Raw genomic sequence first — 20,835 nt, forward strand, 5'->3', positions numbered from 1 at the left:
TCCTCTCCATGCTCAGTGGTATGTCCTGTCTGCTGCCATTCCTCCTCTCTCCTGCTTGCACCTGCTACTATCCCATCTGATCCAAGGGAAAGGGAGCTCCAGACCTGCTCCTGCCCTGCTCCAGCTGGGCTGTGTGAGGAGCTGGGCTCAGCTGGGGACAGCAGCAGGGGTAGTGTGAGGGTAGCCGTGTAAGGGTTCCCCCTTCCTGCCCCATCCCTCCCTGCGTGTTCTTGTCCAGCCCATGAAAGGATCAGGAAATGGAAGCCACCAACCATACTGCAGCCATCCCCAGCCGAGCTCAGCTTCTCGTGCAATAGGGCTGTGCAAAATTTCACCGGGTGTGTCGTTTCGATGCTGTTTCGAGCTCAAAACAGCAAAATCAAAATGAAATGAAAGGCTTTTGAAACATTTTGAGTTTCGAAGCTCAGCTTCCTTGCAGAGAAAAAGAAAATAAGGAGAGGGAGGGGAAAGCGGGGGGAAGAACTGCTCTCATTATTGACTGTGTAGGTTGTCAGTGACTGTGATTCTTCCCTGAGGTCCCTTCCAATCCCTGTGCTCTGGGGGAGGGACAGAAAAGCAGTTGTGCCTTAACACACACACACACAGTCACACATGGCATGAGTTTTGCTCTGAACAGTTTGAGGTAGTTTCCCCTAAACCCCTGCACCTATCTCCTTGAAACTTGGCAGGCTTCATAGCTTCAGCAGAGGCCATTGCCCCTGCAGCTTTCACCCCCCTGCACCTTGACATGCATACAGTTACTCATGCCACGAGTTTTGCTTGTCAGCAGTTTGAGGTGCAGTTTCCCAGAAACCCTTGCAGTTATCTCTTTGAAATCTGGCAGGCTTCATGCCCTCTGAAGAGGCTACCATCCCTGTAGTTTTCATCCAAATCTGCCCAAGAAATGATAAGGTTATAGGCAGTTTCGTGCTTCCCCATTATAGCCTATGGGTAAAACAGCGAAACAGTTTTGACGAAACAGAACGGAACGGTGCTTCGAAATGAAACAGAAGGCGAAACGAAACACTGTCCTGTCGAAATGGACATTGAAATGAAATGGTGCCATTTTGCACAGCCCTATTGTGCGCCCTGGCTGGAGTGAGGCAGGAGTGGCTCTGCAACTCCCTCTGCCCCAGATCAGCTGGGGAACAGTCTGGGCAGCCAGAATTGCCTTCCTGGAGCTTCGTCAGGCATCTTCAGCTCCCAAGTCTCAGCTGAAGCTTCTTTCTGCCCATACCTCTTAATTTCTTTCCCTGTTGGCTGCTGGTACTTAATTTGAGTTGTGTGACAGCATTTTTTTCCAACTTTAGTAAGGTATCTTGGGGTGGAGGCCTCTACAACAGAAAGACACGTTGTGGGTGTGGTACCTTGGAGAAATGGTTGTAGCAATGGCAGCATATACGTCAACGAAGATGTTAACAGAGCTGGCTAATTAGTGCATTGGGCTAGAGATGGAAGATTGCACACTCCCCTTTTACAGACCTCTTACTTTTCAGTGGCCCAACAAGCTCTGCTGAACAGGTGTTGGTTAAGTACTTCTTCTCCTCTAATCAGGTAATCCCTTTTAGTGATGCTGGTGTCATCCTTTGCCATTAAGGCAATTATCTGGGATTCTCCTCTCAGGAGGCTAATTTGCTTTCCTCATACTTCTTTCCTTCTCAGCAGGCTCTTTAATTATTCTCTCTTCTTTTCACCTTCTAATGAATGGTTCCTGTGCAGCATGGGTAGGAAATCTTGTATGTGACAAACTAGAACAATTCTTTTCTCTCATCATCCTGAATAACCTTTTAGTTTCTTCTGAACGCCAGATGCTGCTGCTTTCTGTCAGAGAACTAGGTCAGGATCTCTTTTTGTGCTGATGGATGCAAAAGAGTTCATTGAACAGAAGCCAAGTCCAATCATTGAGGGCCACATCTGGCCCCAGTGAAACCTTGCTGACTTCTTTAATTCTCAGGTGACTTTGCACATGGCGGCCACTGAGCCGTATCCAGAGGAAATGCAGTTGCACGGCAGGCTGGTCTTTGTGCTGAGCTAGCCACCCGGTGTCATTCGAACAATGCGATCATTGTATTTCTGCACAGCAGCTTGAAGCTAGGAGAGGTCTGAATTTGGAAGAGTTTGTTTCCATTTCCCTTTAGTCATTAAGTTCAGTGGAAGTCAGATTTCAGAGGTGCACTAATTTTTAAACTGTTTGATAGCCATAGGAAGTCTTCCTGGGCTGAGATCCAGAATATGTTAGGACATATGGCTCTGGGAGAGATTTGCAAATGCTCCCTGGGGCTGGGGGCATAGGGAGAAAGTAGTTTCTTAACTGCAATTTCATATAAAGGGCTTATTTTGATAAGTGATAAACTAGGATCCCTGGTGAGACTTGTGGAAGAGAAAACTGGGCTGGAAGGGAATTCAGGACATCGTCTAATCCATCCCTCAATCAGTGTCTAAACCACTCCCGGCAGACACTTCTCTAACCTGTTTTCCAATGAAGATTTAAGTTATGTGCCCCACGTACTTGCACAGCACTTGCACAATTGGTGAAATTTTGCTCTTTTTATTATCCTTCTTGAAAATGGACCATTTCAGGATGCTGAGGATTGGAATTGAGGGTATTTTGAACCTTTTAGGAAGTGCCCAACTTACTCTTAAAAAGCTCTTCTCTGATAGGCAGGTTCCTGATTCTGTAGATTTAAATTTAAGTTAACCGTGGTTTACAAAGTAAATCGTCTTGCAAGTATCTTAAGCCTCGACTGGTAAAACTGGGCTGCTGTCAGCACTATGTAACTCCTGGCTCATCTCTTACTTGTCGACCCCTTCCTTAGTCTAGCTAATCATTTAATGTAGCTCTGAAACTTGACTTCAGCTGAACTTAATGACCAAAGGGAAAAGGAAACAGGTATGTCCAAATTCAGACCTTGCACACAATAACCTACTGCACAGAAATACAGTCACCACGTTGCTCAATTGACACCGGATTGTTTCATGGTAAAATGTCTGTCTTGCAATCAATTAAATATAAAAGCAATCGTAGAGACACACGTGGAGTCAAAACCAAGCCCCCTGTTACAGTCAACGGGGGAGAAAAGGACATGTTAGGTTGTTATTCACCCATTCTTTTAAGGGATGGAGGCTGCCCCCTCAAAACTTTGTTTGCCCTCTTCTTCCAGGGACCCTGAGGGCTCTGCTCTGTGAATGTGGATTTGACCTATGCTTGCAGGTCGCTGTGTTTCAGATGGCTCCAGAAAGACTGCTTTCCTTTGAGGATCATAAATCAGTTGTGCAGGTATGCAAGGCCTGCAGGACATAGCCTTTGCTAAGCCTCATTTTGACCACTTTTTCCTTCACACCTTTTTATCCGCAGTCCCCCAGAGTGAGTCTGAAACTCAAAGAGCATTTTGCAAGGCTGTTGAGCCTCTGGCAGCATGAGATAGGCAATAAGAAGGTGGCTGTCGTGCACACTGGGGATTTCTCCTGCCCAAATTCTCTCTGATTAGCTAGCGCCAGATGGGATATGGAGTATGTTGGGGGGACCTCAAGCACTGGGCAGGAGAAGCCGCCAGATAGGAAAAGCAATGCACCTGCAATTAAGAAGTATCCTGTGCAGCCTGTAAAGAATGGTGACATCTATCAACCTGCTTTTAAATGAATGGCATTTTTAAACCGAGTGTGCTATGCAGACGAATTCCTGCCCTCCACATTTTTCACAAAGGCAATTCTGCTCTAACAGTTAGGAGTGCCTAAGATAATCGTACAGATAACACTTGAGTCAAAATGACCTCAGCTGAGAGACTTAATATATTAGCTCTGCAAATAACTATGCAGATGATTATTCCCATCCATTTCAACTAGAGCGGTCATCTCTTTAAAAGTACTCGCATGCCAACTTTTGTGCAGGTTTCTTCCCCTCCCCTCCCTTGCAGCTTGGAGCCGTCCTTCCTTCCCTGCAGCGCTATCCAGGTAGGATCTCATCATGGCTCAACAGCTGAGCCGGGTCATCAGCTTTTGTTTGGGAGGCTCCTATGGGAATCCCAGTCTTTTGCAGGTTGTCTTGGTGATGATTCAATTGGTAGGACTCTGCCAGCAAAATCAGTATGGAGCCAGCTGGACATGACTGCTGTTCTGCTGGATGTTTTGTCTTTTTAGTGAGAAGTAAAACAGAAACCTTTTGTGACATCAACTACCTTGTGACACTATTCCCTTATAAATCCTAGTTTCCTGACCAGGTTGCAGTTTGGGCCATTATATTCCACTTCACTTCTCTGATATCCCCCCTGTGATTTCAGGTGTCACGTCACACTGAGTGTACTCCTACATATCGTAGCTCAGTATGACAAGGTTTATGATTAGAATTGACTTACGGTGGTTTTTCTACTCTTCCCTGCCTGCCAGGAGATGTGGGGGTGTGGAAGGGTTAGATCCTTCACTTCCTGCTTATTTCACTTTATTTCTGAAGACATTTATGTTCCTCTGGGTCTCGGCTAAATCTGTACTTTGCATGACTTGCTTGAGTCCTTCATTTCTTTGGTCTTCTTTGTTTAAATCCTCGGGCAATGTCCTTTCTTAGTATTAAGACTTTTGGAAATTACCTTGGCCCTGAGGCTCTAGGTTGGCCACTGTTGAAGGGCTATGGGGCTCTTATGATGTCATTTTAGAAAAACAAGGAGGCCTTGGTACTTGGTTGGCCTTTGTACTGTGGCTTGGTTGGCCTTTGCACCATGGCTGATCTAGAAATGGGTCTTTAAACAGCTCTTTGCTTTGGACAGGAGGCCTGATCTCCCCTTGTTACCTTGTAAATGATCAAGTGGGCATAAACCGTTCACCCTGTTTAGGCAACATTTGCCATTTACCTTGCACTTCTGATCGGCTGCATATAGGGCACTGAAATGGGGAACCCCCTGGCCCTAATGCCAGTGGCTCAGCAGGTTGCTGTTGAGTAGGCCAATAGGTGTAGGGCCCCAATTAGTGCGAGCCTTTCACTTGGGTTTTCCTTCTTGTCTTTTTTTAAATGCAGAAAGACATCATGGTGTAGGGATGGTAAGTAGGCATTACAGTAACTGCTAAATATTAATATTGGTTTTGTGGCACATTATATTTTACCTGTCTCCTAAATTCTCTCTCCACGTGAAAGGTGAGAAGAACCCTCCTCCTTTCCGAGAGGTCTTGATCTCCCAGTAGTCAGCTTCTTTTCTCCTGCTCCTTGTGTCTCTTCTGTCCCTGGAAATTTACCTCAGGCGTTCTTTATTTTGATGTGCCTGGCTTGCTCTGGCCAGCCCTGACAAAGAAACCTGGTTTGACTCTATCCCCACTACGTCATTAGTCCAATAAAAGACATCACCCTAAGAAAACCTTGCCCCTTGCATAATTTCTGGACCATCACAGCTACAACATCACTTTGACACTACAGTACCTGCTTTAGTGAGTCTTCTTCTTAAATCCCCATTCTCTTCCCTCACCTGCTTCTTGCTGGATGTATGTGGCACAATGCACACTTGCCTTTGCACTTGTGACTGGGATTGTCATTTTTCTGTTTTCTAAATGAAAACGATGCCAGTGAATGATAATGCAATTAGAAACAAGCCATTTTTAGTCTGATTATGGAAAGAAAAATATGAATATCCTAATTACACTGTAAAATGAGGAGAAGGCAGGTGACAGAACAGAGAAAGATAATAAATTTACCCATTTAAACCATGGTGTTAATTGTGAGATTTGGGGATTTATACGTGATATGTGTGATGCCCAAGGAACAGATCAGACTGGCACATTTTCAGGTATACTTGGCCTTAGTTTAACTACAGCTCACACAAGGTTCTTCTCAAATTAATTTTATTATGGCATCCAAAGGGTCCAGTCACCGTGCAAACATAACATAAAAACAATCTGTGCACAAAAGAACTTACCATATTATTATTATTATTATTAATTTACATTCATATTATTATCATATGCAATGACAAGACAGCCATTATTATGGTGGATGAACTTGCATAGCTTAGCTCAAGAACAAACTTTTCTTCCACAATATGCTATGTATCAACACTTGCTGATCCTGGAACTCAATGAATAGCTTGCTAAAGATGGCATTAGGATATTTAGTAATTTGCTGATCTGTTGGTGTTTGATATAAAGTATTAAAATGGCTGATTCAGGTGCTACAGGAAGTGATCTGAGTGGCTGCACTGGGAATCACAAAGTCTGGCCACAGTTAGCACTTGCTAATCACCGGTGGTTGTCTGCTCATTTGTTTTCATTCTCAGATAATAGACTCGGTTGGCTTCTGGGTAGGTGACTTTGCAGAGTGGTAGCTTGTAGATGGCTTGGTTATTTGTCATTAGTAGCAGGAAGGGAAGTGCAGAGAAGCAAAAAGGCCACGTGCAGCGTGGCAATCCAAGCTAGGTGGGAAAGACAGATTGATGCATTTTTTTCATGACATTTGGACTGTTCCCTTTGCTTAACTCTTTAGCATGAGGTTGGGAAGTTGGGTCTGTTCTGCCAAGACCAGTATTGACAAATATATGATAGAAGAAGCTTCCAAGTGTATGCCATTCCTGGAATGTATTTCCCCCAAACACATACAAATCCTATCACATGACGTGCAGTATAAATCTATTGGGGGTTACAGTGGACAAAAAGCTGAATATGAGCCAGCAATGGGCCCTTGTTGCCAAGAAGGCTAATGGCATCCTGGGCTGTGTTGGTAGGAGTGTTGCCAGCAGGTTAAGGGAAGTGATTATTCCCATCTATTCAGCAGTGGTGAAGCCACAACTGTAGTACTGTGTCTAGTTTTGCCCCGCCCCCCCACACACACACACTACAGAAAGGAGGTGAACAAAGTGGAGAGAGTCAATGAATATGGTTTGGGGGCTGAGAAAAATGACTTCTGAGGAGAGGCTGAGGGAACTGGCTTTATTTAGTCTGCAGAAGAGAAGACTGAGAGGGGATTTAATAGCAGTGTCAGCTACCTGTAGAGGGGTTGCAAAGAAGATGGAGCTAGACTGTCCTCAGTGGTGGCAGATGACAGAACAAGGAGCAATGGGCTCAAGTTGCAGCCAGGGAAGTTTAGGTTAGATATTAGGAAAAACTTTCTCACTAGGAGGGTAGTAAAGCACTGGAACAGGTTGCCCAGAGAAGTGATGCAATCTCCATCCTTGGAGGTTTTTAAGACCCGACCGGACAAAGCCTTGGTTGGGATGATCTAGTTGGGGCTGGTCCTACTTTGAGCATGGGGCTGGCCTAGATGTGATCTCCCAAGCTTCCCTCCAACCTTCATTTTCTATGATTCTATAGTTATACCAGTAACAACATCATGGATAGCCAGTAATACTACTACTGTAGATCTGTACCTATAGTAGTTAAGAGAGATTCATTTTTTGTTCACATAGCTATGGTGTTTGCAGAGTGACAACTATATAATGGGAGGTGGCTGTCAGCTCATTACTAATTGCTGCATAAAGTAGGTAAAAATGAGTGAATGAAACTTTTTTCATCTCTACTTTGGATGAAAGGGAGCACGTTGGGAGACCTTGCCAGCCTGCCTTGCCTAGGTTCATGGAGATGGGGATGCCTTGCTCTGTTTGATTGTCAGGCCAGGAAAGGTAATGAGTGTTAGGTGCCTAAGTACCTTGGACGATCTGGGCCTAAGAGTCTGGAGGACAGGGCAATGGAGTTTCCTCAGCCTCAGGTTGAAAACGAAAGGGTGGTTGGCTCATGTGACTATATTATACTACCTCCACACAATGGCTGGGTTGGAGAGCTCCTGGGAGCACTGCCCCTGTCCAGCCTTGTCCCCCTCAAACCAGGCAGCCAGTGGCTGGTTTATTTGGGATGCATATGAAGAGCTTGAGCTTTCTTTTCACTACTGGCTGGGCATGGGAGCTCTTTCTTGTTGTGTTCCTTGTATATCTGCCTGTCCTCCTCTTTAGGGTTAAGTGTTGGAAGGGATATTTTTGACCACCTAATCCTTTTGGCAGCTCCAAATGTGGCCGCTTTTTGTCCCTCCCCTGAGTATTGCATCAAAGTTTCCTCTCTAGCTTTCTAGTGCAGCAGCAGTCCCAGCCCCTCTTACGGAGCCGCTTTTCTCGCTGCAGGTAGTTTGGTCTGTTCTCAGAGAAGCAGGAGCTGGGCTTGACCCTGTGGTGGCACTGAAAGCTATGCAAAGCCAGGGGCAAGGTCACAAGGGGAAGGGAGAAGGTCCTTGTGAGGCCCAGGGGATACAGTGAAATGAATTACAAAATTGTACTTAGCTAGGATCTATCTAGGGTCTTTATCCTTATGCAACATTAACTCAGGTGTGTTTAAACAGAGGCATCCTATTGACATGGGCCACTATTTTGAGCTGTTTTTATGACCATGCATTAGCAAAGAATGCTAATACTGTCTGAGCCCCCCAGGTCTGGCATAGAGGTTCAAGCACCTACTCTGAACACCTTCAAGACACATTTGGTTGTTTATCTTGCTGGGATCCTGTGACCCCAGCTGACCTCCTGTCCCTGGGGCAGGGGGCTGGACTCGAAGATCTTCCGAGGTCCCTTCCAGCCCGAATGTCTATAAAACCTATGAAAGAAACCAGATGGATAGATTTCACTGAGCATATTTGAACCCATTGACTTTAAATATGCATACATTTAAAGCTACCAAACATATCTGCTTCAAACATGACTTTAGTTTTCGTCCTTCAGTGAGATCTGTGAAACAAGCTAAGTTTGAGGTATTGGTTTCAGCTATTTTGAATTATACTAGCATAAAATGTCTGCTTTTCACATAAAACACAAATATATTTTCCCTTCACATTTGCAATACTCAGGAATGGCTGGATCAGACTTTAAAGGGAAAATAGTTGGCCTGAGACAAAGCAAGAACAAACTGAGAACAGCCAAAACGAATCTGTCTAAGTTAGGAACAACCACAAAAGGAAGGGTAGGCTTAATGATGGAATTCAGCACAGGAAATGTTGTTGGAATTCATCTACAAATGCAAGCACACACATGGAGGATCGGGTGGTTTGAAGTTCTCTGAATTCCTATTATCAGCCATAGCAAATATAAGCTCACAATACACCTGCCGCAGAATCTATACAACCCCCCTGCTGGCTACAGAATTCTTACTCCACGGCTGTCAAAACTGTCAGCAAAATAATAGAAAAGTCTGTATTTCCCAACAGCGTAACAAAGCCAGAATCCATAAAAAAAACACCACTGACAAGACATTAGTAAGAGCTGCTCCAGCATAGGCACAAAATAGGGCTGTGAAAAGAAGACAAAAAGACAGTTCGAGACAAGTAGACTCTTGCTCATCCTAAAAACAATATCAGAAATAGGCAGTCCCTATGCATACCCGATAATATGCACAGGATCATAGGGAAGCAAAGCTGGAAGGGACTTCACAAGGTCATCTAGTCCAGCTGCCTCCCCTTGCCCCCCGCTCATGGTGGTCCTTGACAAACCATCCTGGCAAGTGTCTATGGAACCTGTTCTTAAAAAATTTCCAGCGATGGAGATCCCACAATATCTCTAGGTGGTCTGTTCCCATGCTTGACCTCCTTCATTGTCAGACAGTTCTTCCTAATCTCCAGCCTACATATCCTTTTCTGTAGCTTGAGGCCATTGCGCTTAGTCCTGACCCCTGTGACCACAGAAAAAGCCCATCTCCAATCTCTCTGTAATTGCCCTTCAGGTATTTGAAGACTGTTATCAAACCCTGCCGCAGTCTTTTCAAACCCAACTTCTTTCAGTTTTTCTTTTCTTGCTTCTCACATGCATAATCAATTTTGTTGCTCTACACTGGACTCCTTTCAATTGTTCATACTCTTCTTGAAGGGTTGGACCCATAGCTAAAGACAGTGATCCAGGTGAGGCCTCATTAATGCTGGATGGAGTGGAAGAATCACTTCCCTTGACCTGCAAATGACACGTTTGTTAATACAACCAAGTATACTGGTGGCCTTTTTTTTGGCAACAAAAGCACACTGTTGACTCATAATCATCTTATGGTCCACTGTAACCCCCAGGTCCTTCTCTGCAGTACCGCAGCCTGACCAGTCATTCCCCAGTCTGTAATTGTACATGCAGTTATTCTGTCTCAAGTGTAGGACTTTGTCCCTGGTGAATCTCATCTGATTGATCGCAGACCATTTCTCCAGTCTGCCCAGGTCCTTCTGGATCCTAGCCCTGCCTTCCAGATTGTTTCCACATAATTTGGTGTCATCTGCAAATTTGCTAAGTGTGCGCTCAGTCTCATTGTCCAAATCATGAATGAAGATATTAATAAAGGCAACGCTGGACCCAGTACAGATTCCTGGAGAGCCCCACTTGATACTTCTAGCCAGCTAGACACTAAGCCATTGATGATTACTTGTTGATGATCCAACCAATTACGTGTTCACCATGTAACATATTCATCTAGTCTTTATTTACTTAGCTTATTAATGAATATGCCACAGGAGACAGTGTCAAAAGCCTTGCTAAGATCAAGACAGTGCTCTCTCCACACCCACAGAACCTGCCCACTGATTATAGAAGGAAATCAGGTTGGCCAGGCATGCCTTGTTCTTGATGAATTCATGATGACTCTACCTGACCACTTTGTTCTTCTCTAGGTGCTTCACAATAGATTCCTTGAGGACCTACTCTGTGATCTTTTCGGGTATTGAGGTTAGGCTGGCTGGTCTATAATTCTCCAGATCCACTTTCTTAAAGATGGACACTTCATTTATTTTTTTTACCAATCATCCAGGACCTCACTCAACATCCATGAGTTCTCAAAGGAGATAGCCAACAGCTCTCAAATGACCTTAACCAATTCCTTCAGTACCCTAGGGTGCATCCCAGCTGACACTGCTGACTTGAAAGCATCCCTCCTCCTTCCTCTGGCACAAGAATTAGGATTGGAATTCTGGTGCAGAAGGACCATTAAATAGGATGTCCCAGTACCGTGTGCACAGGTTTTATATTTGTTCCTGTTTGAACACTGGGCCAACTGTATGGAGTTGCTCTACTTTCAATGCTCAGCTTAGCCTTTTCTTTTCTATTTGCATGGACTGTGGGTGATGAGCACTGTATCTCAACAAGGACATGAAATGAAGGTCTCTCTTCTACCCGTTACAATAAATTCATGTGTTGGGTTAGAATTATTTTCCACCAATTTCTGCCCTGTCCCTCATGATGCACTTCTTCCCAGGCCAGCCTAATCTTTTCCAATGTGGTACAGGGTATATGTAAGGGACCTGGGACTCTTCAGCCTGAAAAAGAGAAGGCTGAGAGGGGACCAGGTAGCAGGTCACCGCTACATCAGGGGTTTACATCAAGGGCTTGGTGAACAACTGTTCACCAGGGTACCCTTGGGGAAAACCAGGAGCAATGGCCACAAACTTCAGGAAGACCATTTCAGGCTCAACATTAGGAAATACTTCTTTACAGTTAAGAGTGTCAGGACTGGAAGAAGCTCTCTCCAGAGGTGGTGCAATTGCCTACTCTGGAAATCTTCAAGAGGAGACTGGATGGTCACCTTACTGGGGTCACCTCACCCCCATTGTCTTTCCTTATTGGTGCGGGGGGCTGGACCCGATGATCTTCTGAGGTTCCTTCCAGCCTTATAAATCTATATGCAACTATGAAACTGCCAGGCCTTTCTTTGCTATTTATGGAACGCGCACATTGGCCACTTTATTTTTACAGCTCTGCAGTGCATCATGAGGGACACATGCTTGACCTCTGCACTGTCTTGATGCTATTTTCCCTAATCTAAAATGAAACTGCACAAAGGAGCTTCTTAACACTTAAATCATTTGTATGCATAATCTAACTGCCTGACTCTACTGCACGTACACAGGTCACATCTGCAAAGTCATGAGCATTGCGAGCACATACAGTGTTACCAGCACAACCATGGCCTGACACTACATCTGCAGGATGTGAAGTTAGCTTGAGTCCCTGTATCCTTGCCCTCCCCTTTCCTACATGGTATGTACCACAGGCAAGTGGCATCAGATGCGTTTGCCAAGTAAGTGCATAGAACATGCCTCCAATTGCAATGCAAGCAAGAGCACAGTTGTAACTCCGCAAGCCAAAGTAGATGCTGTCAAGCAGTGTAGCAATGGTGAGTGCTCTTAAGATAACAGGCACCTTTTATGATACATAGCAGAAGATGCTCCAGATACCACAACTCCATGGTATAGACGCAGAATTACTTTCTTCTCACAGCTGCGCTCGCTGGTAACTGTGTTCTCAGTCACATCAACATAAATATGGAGGAAATGGGTTGAAGTCAATATGGGTTTGTTATTGCATATTTATGATGGTGTAATTGGGACTTGAATTTGTCCCAGCCCTCACTCAGGTGAAACTCTTTCCAGTGCCCAAGTACTCAGAGCAGCAGTGTGGGAGTAAACTGGATTGTCCACCCCTTTCTCTAAACAGGCTCCACTGAACTGTCACTCCTCTATCTCCAACAAGAATCCAGCTAAGGGACTTTTCTGAGTTGGCCTTATAAGAGCTCTTGGACGATTCCTCACTGGCTCCAGCAGGACCTCCAGTGACTAGACTGCTGTCATGTCTTGCCAGTTCGCCTCACTTGTGTTGGGATGCCAGCTTGGATGAATCCATTTCCCACTTGGACGCCTTCATTTGCTTTCTTGTTTTATTGACCTCATCACCAAATCCTCTCTCCAGTCCAAGCCATCTTTTCCTGACCTTCCCCCTTGTGGAGAAATGCACTGAATAAATATGGATCAGATTCCAGGCCTCTACCCAACTTGGAAGACTCCAGAAACCAAGCAGTTTTCCATTCACACACATAAATGATGACCTGGGTTTTCTGCAGAACACTTTTGGATCTAAGCATAGAAGCAACACTGCTGTCTCTAGAGAGGTGTGAGTTTGCTCAGGTGGGTTTTAGGAATTAGGGTTAGTTTCATAACATGCATTATGAAATATAACTACAGATCACAATACCTTGTAGGCCCTTATACATTGTACTGAGCTCGAAAGAAAGCTACTCTCTTGCTGTGTCAGGTTGATTAAATGCCCCAAATTAGATGCAAACTCAAGACTGTACCTGCAGACAAAAAATCTGGCCACACTGATGCAAGTGGAATCCAGAAAATTTTGGATAGGTCTCTGTTATCAGGAGGGTTGAGGAACCCATAGATGTAAGACATTATAAACATGATTTAGGTAAACCATATTCGTTACCTGCCAGCATGCCCACCACTGTTGATCCAATTGCAGCATGCAAGCAAATGAGTGGAGAAGAGATGAGCAACACAGCCAGAAAGATGACACAGGGGTCATCACAACCATACACCTGCCCCACTCCAATAGGAATGGACTGTAAGAGCTGCAGCATCCATTTCAAAAGGACCCTGTTATTGTATCATTGGACTCAAGACAAAATGACAGTGGCTATTTGCTATAAAGCAAAAGGCCCAAACCTGCCTCAGTACATGAATGCCCTGTAAATGGCATATAAACATCAAAAAATAACAATAAATAGGGCCAGTAGTGTAGTTTCCAGCAACCCCAGATACACTCATCTCTTCTTATGAAGACTCTGTGTAAAGGAAAGCTGGTTCCCCTCTGATGTGCAGGGAAAGGATTGAGTCAGTCCTTATAGCTATGTAGGCCACTACAACTAACCACTAAAACTCTGAGTCTCTTTTCACGGCTCCTTACATTGGGTGGCTCACTGGCAGTTGTCTGTCTGGTTTTCAGGAGGGGCCAAAATTGAAACAGATCATTTTTAGTCTATGTCCCCTCTGCTGAACATGGGTTATTATGCAGGTACTTAAGAGCAGTGCCTGTCTGGGAGCATGGCATTAAATATGGTAGTGGTTCCTTAAAGTTGGAATTACATTCAATACAACAGGCAAATTTAATGAGATGGGGGAAGTAACAAAGCTTCAGCATGTTGCTGTTAGATTGAGATGGCTTTACTAACTCTTCGAAACAACTTCTGGAATCCAGCATTGGAAATACACAGGTGAAGCTGGAAGTGACCCTTGTGACTAACAGCACTAAAGCAGGCAGTACATGAAATAAGGGAAAGAAGAGAAAATCTCATACAGAGAGGACCTGTAAACTTCTGCCTCTTAACTGAGTAGGATGTATCATAAGGAAGGTTGCAGTTCACTTGGGTATATATTAATTCAAAATTCAGCCTGTTTTCCCTAGGCTGTCTCAACAACATACCTGAGATATGGGTCTTGGAAAGATAAGCTTTAAGTAGTTCAGAATCCCTAGTCCGTTTTAGTCCTTTACCTTTCTCCTGAAAATACTAATCTGAGGGCCACTTGCTATGCCAGTTTGGGAATGTTTGTTGGGAAGTAGCTGATTTATCTGAATGTCACTGGGATGGCTTTCTGATTTTGTATGAATTGTTACGTGGTGTGGTGGGGCACTGTTGGTGCCTGCCACTTTAAGGGCTGAGCCAAGCAGCCAGCAGGTGCTTGATTGCGGCAGCCATATTAGCTCTCTTGCCGCCTATATAAACAGAGCAGTTTGCTGCTGGCAGGCCAGACAGAGACACCGCCTGGCTGCATGCTGAATACTACATTCTGAAGGGAAGGGCAGAAGCTTAAGGGGATGGTTTGGAGGCTCCTGGTCCTGAACATTGACCTAAAACTGCACCCTGCCAGGGGAATGGGTAGCCTGGTGGGGCTCCCAGTGGCACGGGAGTCCCCAGGAAATACCAGACCAGTTACAACCCTGGTGAAAGGTGGTTCGGGGTGCCTTAATAACCCCAGCTCCCACAACTGGGTGGGTTAACCCCATAGTAGGGCCAAGAAGGGGGACCCAGGTTAGAGAGTGGGATACAGACTCAAAAGCCTTACTCAGAATATCCTCGACTGCTCAGTGCTGGGGCCAGGACCAGAATGGCCAAAAGAGCCAGAGGCCCGCCATGAGGGACGTCCAGAGCTGAAGGCCTGGAGTTTCCGACTGGCCTTGGGTGGCCAAATGTCCCAGGGGGAACCACACCTGAGGGGGGGAACAGTTCAGGGAGCTAGGCAGCCCTGAATGAGGGTGGAGTAGGCTGCCTGATTGGAGGGATCCAGTTGGGGTCTGATTGGAAGGATTCTGAGGTCCAGTGTGGGGTTGGTGATGTTAAGACCTGTGGAAACCATCTGTGAGGCTTGGGCTGCAGTGTAGGGAAAGAACAGAGCCACAGATAGTGCCCCCTGGCATTGGGGCAAGAAATGGGCAGCCTCCCACCTAATTAACAACATAATTATATATCATCAAGGCATGGCAGGCGAGGAGGCGGGCAGCTGGCCCAGAAACAGGTGGGCGGGCCAATGGTAGATCAGCCCCAAGGAAGCCCCGTGTTATACATGGCCATAAGATTCACATACTTGTAGAACCTTAGGCTGTATCTGAGCCTGTTACCTACAGGTGAGTGCCTTCATTGTTCCTAACAGACTGGAGTACTTATTTTGTCTTCTGTGTAGCTTACCAGTTGTGTGTGGAGTTCAGACCAGGTAATGTTGGGCGCTGATGTTACAGGCTGTATGGATGTTGTAGGGAAGAAGAGGTTGTAGCGTCCAGTCACAGCCAAGTAGAGATACTGTGACGCTGAAAGGCAGGGTAAAAACAGGAAGGTCCCATTTACTGAAGATTGAACCTAATGCACTGGAAAGAACTGGGCTGAAAAGAGAAGAAGAAAAAGCAACAGTTATTGTTTGGTCACTGCAATTGGAGGTGTGAGAAACCTGCCACCATTTTAGTCTGAGGTCATGGAATTACAAGTTGAAATACTACTTGGTTCAACTGGTCAATAATTTTTTAAAGGTCTTGATACTAGGCATTAGACTTGTTCCAAGGCCATAGTGAACCAACTGAAAGTGAATTTAGACAAGACAGAGGTGATAGCAGTGGGGGCAGGCCACTTGTCTGGTGGAGGGGGGCCAGGACAGGGACACCTATCACTGAGGTTCAGTTTCACTTTGTTACTCCAGTTCACAGCCGTGGGGTGCTCCTAGATTCTCTGCTGCACCTGGATCTTCAGGTGACAGCTGTGGCTAAGAGTGCCTCTCACATAACTCCAGCTGGTGAAAAGACTCTGGCCCTTTCTTTCAGTCTCTCATCTCACCACCATCACCCATGCCTTCATAACCTTGAGGTTAAACCAATGCACTCTGCATAGGATGCTCTTGAAAACCATTCAGAAAGTGCAGCTGGTGGAGAATGTGGCAACCTGCCTTCTGACCAGGGGTGGGTCATCGGGACCATGTAACTCCAGTCCTCCAGTGTCTGCACTGGCTCCCAGTAGCTGTCGGGGCAAAAATCAAGGTGCTGGTTTTGACCTATAAGATCATAAATGGCTTGGGCCCTACTTTACCTTATTCGCCATCGTGATCCTTAGGGTCAGCTGAAAGCAACCTCCTGCAGGTATCATCAGTACACCTAATTCATGCCATGAAAACACAGGAGAGGTCATTCTCAGCAGCTGCTCCTCATCTCTGGCCCTCCCTCCCTCTTGCTGACTGCTGGAGCCTGAGCCTGGGCATCCTTCAGGAGCACTGCAAGATCTTTCTCTTTGGTTAGGCACTTAGCCACCGAAGCGAGACCGACATGTTGTTTAGTGGGTCTCTGTTTTACTTGATTTATTCTAGTTGCCCTTTTAAGTTGTTTTGTTTCGCTTACTGTAAGACCCCCCACTCCTTCGCTATTTATTCACATAAATACAATAAAATTAGGGCTGTCAATGGCTCGCCATTAACATTTGCGATTAACATTTTAATTAGTTCTTGAGTTCATTTTTTAACACTTTAATCGTACACATGGTTTTGGAGGCATATTATAAAATGTGCGATATTGTAAAATATATAAATAATGTCAAAGCTACTAATCATAAAAGTTACTTTTAGGGGTTCCATGAAATGAATCTCTCACACAAGATTAACCCAGAGAGGATAAGCAGTCACACAATGCTGCTCAGCACTTTCTAGTGGCCTTCTGCTGGGGTGGAAATGGGTGTGGAAGTAGTTCAGTTGGTCAGTTTGCCTATTTCTTCAGTTTTTTTGAAGGTTGTGAAACTCTGTGAGCTCTTGCTCTGGAAACAAGTAAGGCTGGCGTGGAGGCAAGAAGCAGGGGGGGCGGGAGATTTTACTGGTTATCTCCATTTTCTATTGATTATCTCTGTTATCTCCACTCTACCAGCCCACCGTTGGAAAGTGCTCTGGGATGCTAGGATCATGACAGCCCCATCCATCTCAGTGAGAGCCGGTGTTGTTCAGCAGTGAGTCAAATCAGCTGTTTGAAGTTTTAAAGAAATAGCTGAAATCCAAGCTTCTGTCTTATGTGGAAAAAAGTTAGGCTTATTCTTGGCACACAACATAATTGTAGGGAAACCACAAATGATTCAGATCTGACACAAAGACGTATGTGAAAGCTTGGATGAGAACTATAAACCTGTCCAGTCCTCTTGGTTCTGGAATTTGGGCTAGAAATGTCACAAGAATTGCGTTTCTTGGGAGTTTCTCAGGCTTTTTGGTTGTCAGTCTAGTTTGATCAATCACATGGACAGCCTTTCTTGGGGCACGCCCTCCTACAGTGGTGCCTGGAACCAATAAATCTACAGGTAGGTGGAAATGACACAAGCTTTTGGGCCAGGGCCTACGCTGGAAAATACTGACATTTCCAGTGGCTTTGCTTGAGCTAAACTGATTTATGCCCACAGTATATCTAGCACAGTCAGCTTCTGCTCTTATTTAGATCTGTGCAAATCCACTGAAGCTAGCTGAGAGCAGAAAGTCCTGTGTATCATATGCAGTAGTTAACTGAATCTTTGAAAATTTCAAAGGAAGGTGAGTTTAAGAGCTGGATCTGATTTTAACCAAATCCATTTGTTCTTTCTGATGAAATATGTGATGCCTTTTTTTATTGCTACAATCAGTGGAAAAGATGCACTCTATTATAATCCCCATTTATTCTCAGATCAATCCCTTTTTTGATAATGATTTCAGTTATCTCAGCGGTGTATACACTTCTTTGCTGGGGCTAGCAGAAAAATGCTTCAGCTCTTCTGTGAAAGCTTTGTCCTGTTTCTGTTACTGAAGCACAAATTTTCTACTAGGGGATAGAAAAAATGTGACAATTTTTTTTACCAAATGTTTCCTTTTTAATTGAAATTCAGTATTTTAGCCAAAAATTTGTTGAATTGTCTAATTCTGAAATCCTTCAAATGACTCTGCCCTTCAACTTGGGGAATTATAACAAAAGCAATTAAAATAGCAAGGCTCAAAAAATTCAGGCAGCCCCAAAAGTGTAAGCATTCCTGAAAATATTCTGGCTTTCTAGGGATTGGTACAATGCGACCTTCACTCTAAGGTCTAAATAAATCAATAAAACATGAAATAATCAAAATTTTAGTAAGAGTGGTGAAAGATAAATGTTTTGGATCTCATCACTAAAACAAGCCATTAAAATGAAACATTTGAATTGCAGTTAGGTAGCTTTCTACTGAAATGCTTTTTGTAATGATGCTAAGGTCTGCCCTTAAAGAAGGTCATTTTAGCCTAAGAAGCACTGTTTTGAAATCAAGTGTGCAGGAGAAGTTAGAGATTTGACTTCTAGGGCAAGATCAGGTTCAGCAGATCACTGGGTTGGAAGTGAACTTGCTGCAAGTGCATGGGCACTTTTAATGGTGCCCATGATTAGGCCCAGATTGAATCTAGCCTATCGACCACAGGCATTTGCAAAGGTTGTGAGTTAGAGAAGCTATTTTCAGTGTATGTATCTGCTAATACTTGTTCCTGTATCAGTGCAAAGGACTTGAAGGCATTTTCCAAGTTATGGATATACACAGATGACTGTGAAACAGGAAGAATACAGGAACTGTTTCATAGCCTACATTTTAGGGCAGTGGTTTCAACCTGTTTTCACTTGCAGACCCCTTTGGAAATTTTGAATAAAGGTGTGGACCCCTTTGGATTGTAAGTGTGTGCATTCATATACTTGTAATGGATCTTAGCCATCTTTTGTGGACCCCTTAGCCTGTGGACCCCTAGGGGTTGAAAACCACTGTTTTAGGCCAAAACAAAGTAAGAATACTTAGTATAACTTACATTGCACGTGTAGGGATTTAGAAGAATCTGCAATGTGTTTTGTCTGTATGCATAATTCCCACTGGCATCAATAAATGTTTTTTACTCACTGAAGATAAGTCATGTATGATGAGAAGAACTAGAAACATTTATTTTTGCTTTAGAAAATAAGTGTGACTTACCAAACCACGGATGTGACAACAACAGGGAAAAGAAGCCACCAATAATAGTCTCCCTTGTCAGAGAAGGTAGCTGTGATCAATCCCACCAAGACCCTATTATAGCCATAAAGGCCTGCTGCTATGACACCTGGCTGGAAAAGTTTAGTAGAAGGCAACCTTCACTGCAGACTATGCACTCAACTCTACCACTCCGTGTATCATGGACATGCAACCTCTGGAAGTCCTATATTTCACAGAGAGCATACTGAAAAATGAAAGATGCGGTCATGCACACATTTTGAGGGCTTGGGTTTAGCATAACTCATGTCGGACTAGTGGTTTTGTTTGGTCTCCCAAACCTAGAGTCTGTGGGAAGTTTGCGGGGTACCCAGACTATTCCTGTAATTGTGAGACACTGAATTTTTACAGCTATGGCAAAGCTAAACTCAAGAGAAATGTTATAGAAGCCAGACAACCAGATAGCTACCACTCCCTGCTTTTAAAGCTTTGCCAGACCCATCAAAACGAGCTGGGTCCTCAGCGCCTTTTTCAACCTGAGCACTGGGGCCACAATTCTGTCCTCACAACTACACTGGACATCAGGGAAAGATAGTCCGGTGGGTCAGAGCCTAGCTCAGACCGAATGAGGCTAAGGCTCAGTTCTTTGCTCCGTCCTCCATTCCTTGAGCAAATCGTTCAAACAAGATTGATGGGGGGAGACAGACCCATGTTGTGTGTTACACTTAGCATGTGTTAAGTGTGCTTAAAATGTGAGCGCCCATGTGTTTAAGGAGTAAAACATGTGCAAGATGTGCACGTACCATAGCAAAACTATAACTTTTCATGGAAGAAACATCCCAGATTAAGTAAAGTGTGTTCAGCAGGTGTCCAGAGAAATTGTGAGCAAGCTGCGGGCTTCACCCAGCTGTGACATCAGCCAGGGACTTCTCTGCTCGATCAAGCCTCTGGGTGGATGAGGAAAGCCACACATGGCAGGAGGAAAGATCCCGGATCTTACACTTGTCAGGTTCCTCCAGGATCAAGTTGAGAGTTGGGTGTCCATAGCACCAGAGGGTCCTAGGGCTGGGCCTGACAATCATCTGATTGCCGGTCCCAGCCCTGTCCTCACACTGGAGCCAATTCAAATGTACTAAGTGTCTTGTGTAACAAGGCCCTTAGGGACCCATTTACCTCTTGACGTACTTGAGCCCAACATTGAAGCACCATTGATATTCTTTCCTGACCTTGTAGGTACCTAAATTTCTGCTCTTGCATTTGCACAATTTCTGACAGTGCCTACCTCCTCTCGGGAGTCATGAAGACATAGGCATTCTGGTGCCCATATCTCTCGAACTGGTAGACGTGCTCTGAGCACATCCATTCTCCCCATCCCCAAGCTGGCAGGAGGTAGTGGGATGGCTGTGCAAAGGCCCAGTGGCTAAAATACTTCTCTAGGATATGGGAGACCCACATTTAGATCACCTGATGGGAAAAGATAAGGAAGTTCTGGATATGAAAAGGTGAACAACTTGTGTAAGGACACCAGCAAGGCAGTGGCAGAATGGGGCCTAGCATTTATAGCGCACTAGATTATGTGACTTCTGGATTAGAGGTTGCATGAAAATCTGTGGCTAGGAACAGCCA

Source organism: Crocodylus porosus, unplaced genomic scaffold (genome assembly GCF_001723895.1).
Source record: "Crocodylus porosus isolate Cpor-Errol unplaced genomic scaffold, CroPor_comp1, whole genome shotgun sequence".
Lineage (NCBI taxonomy): Eukaryota > Metazoa > Chordata > Crocodylia > Crocodylidae > Crocodylus > Crocodylus porosus.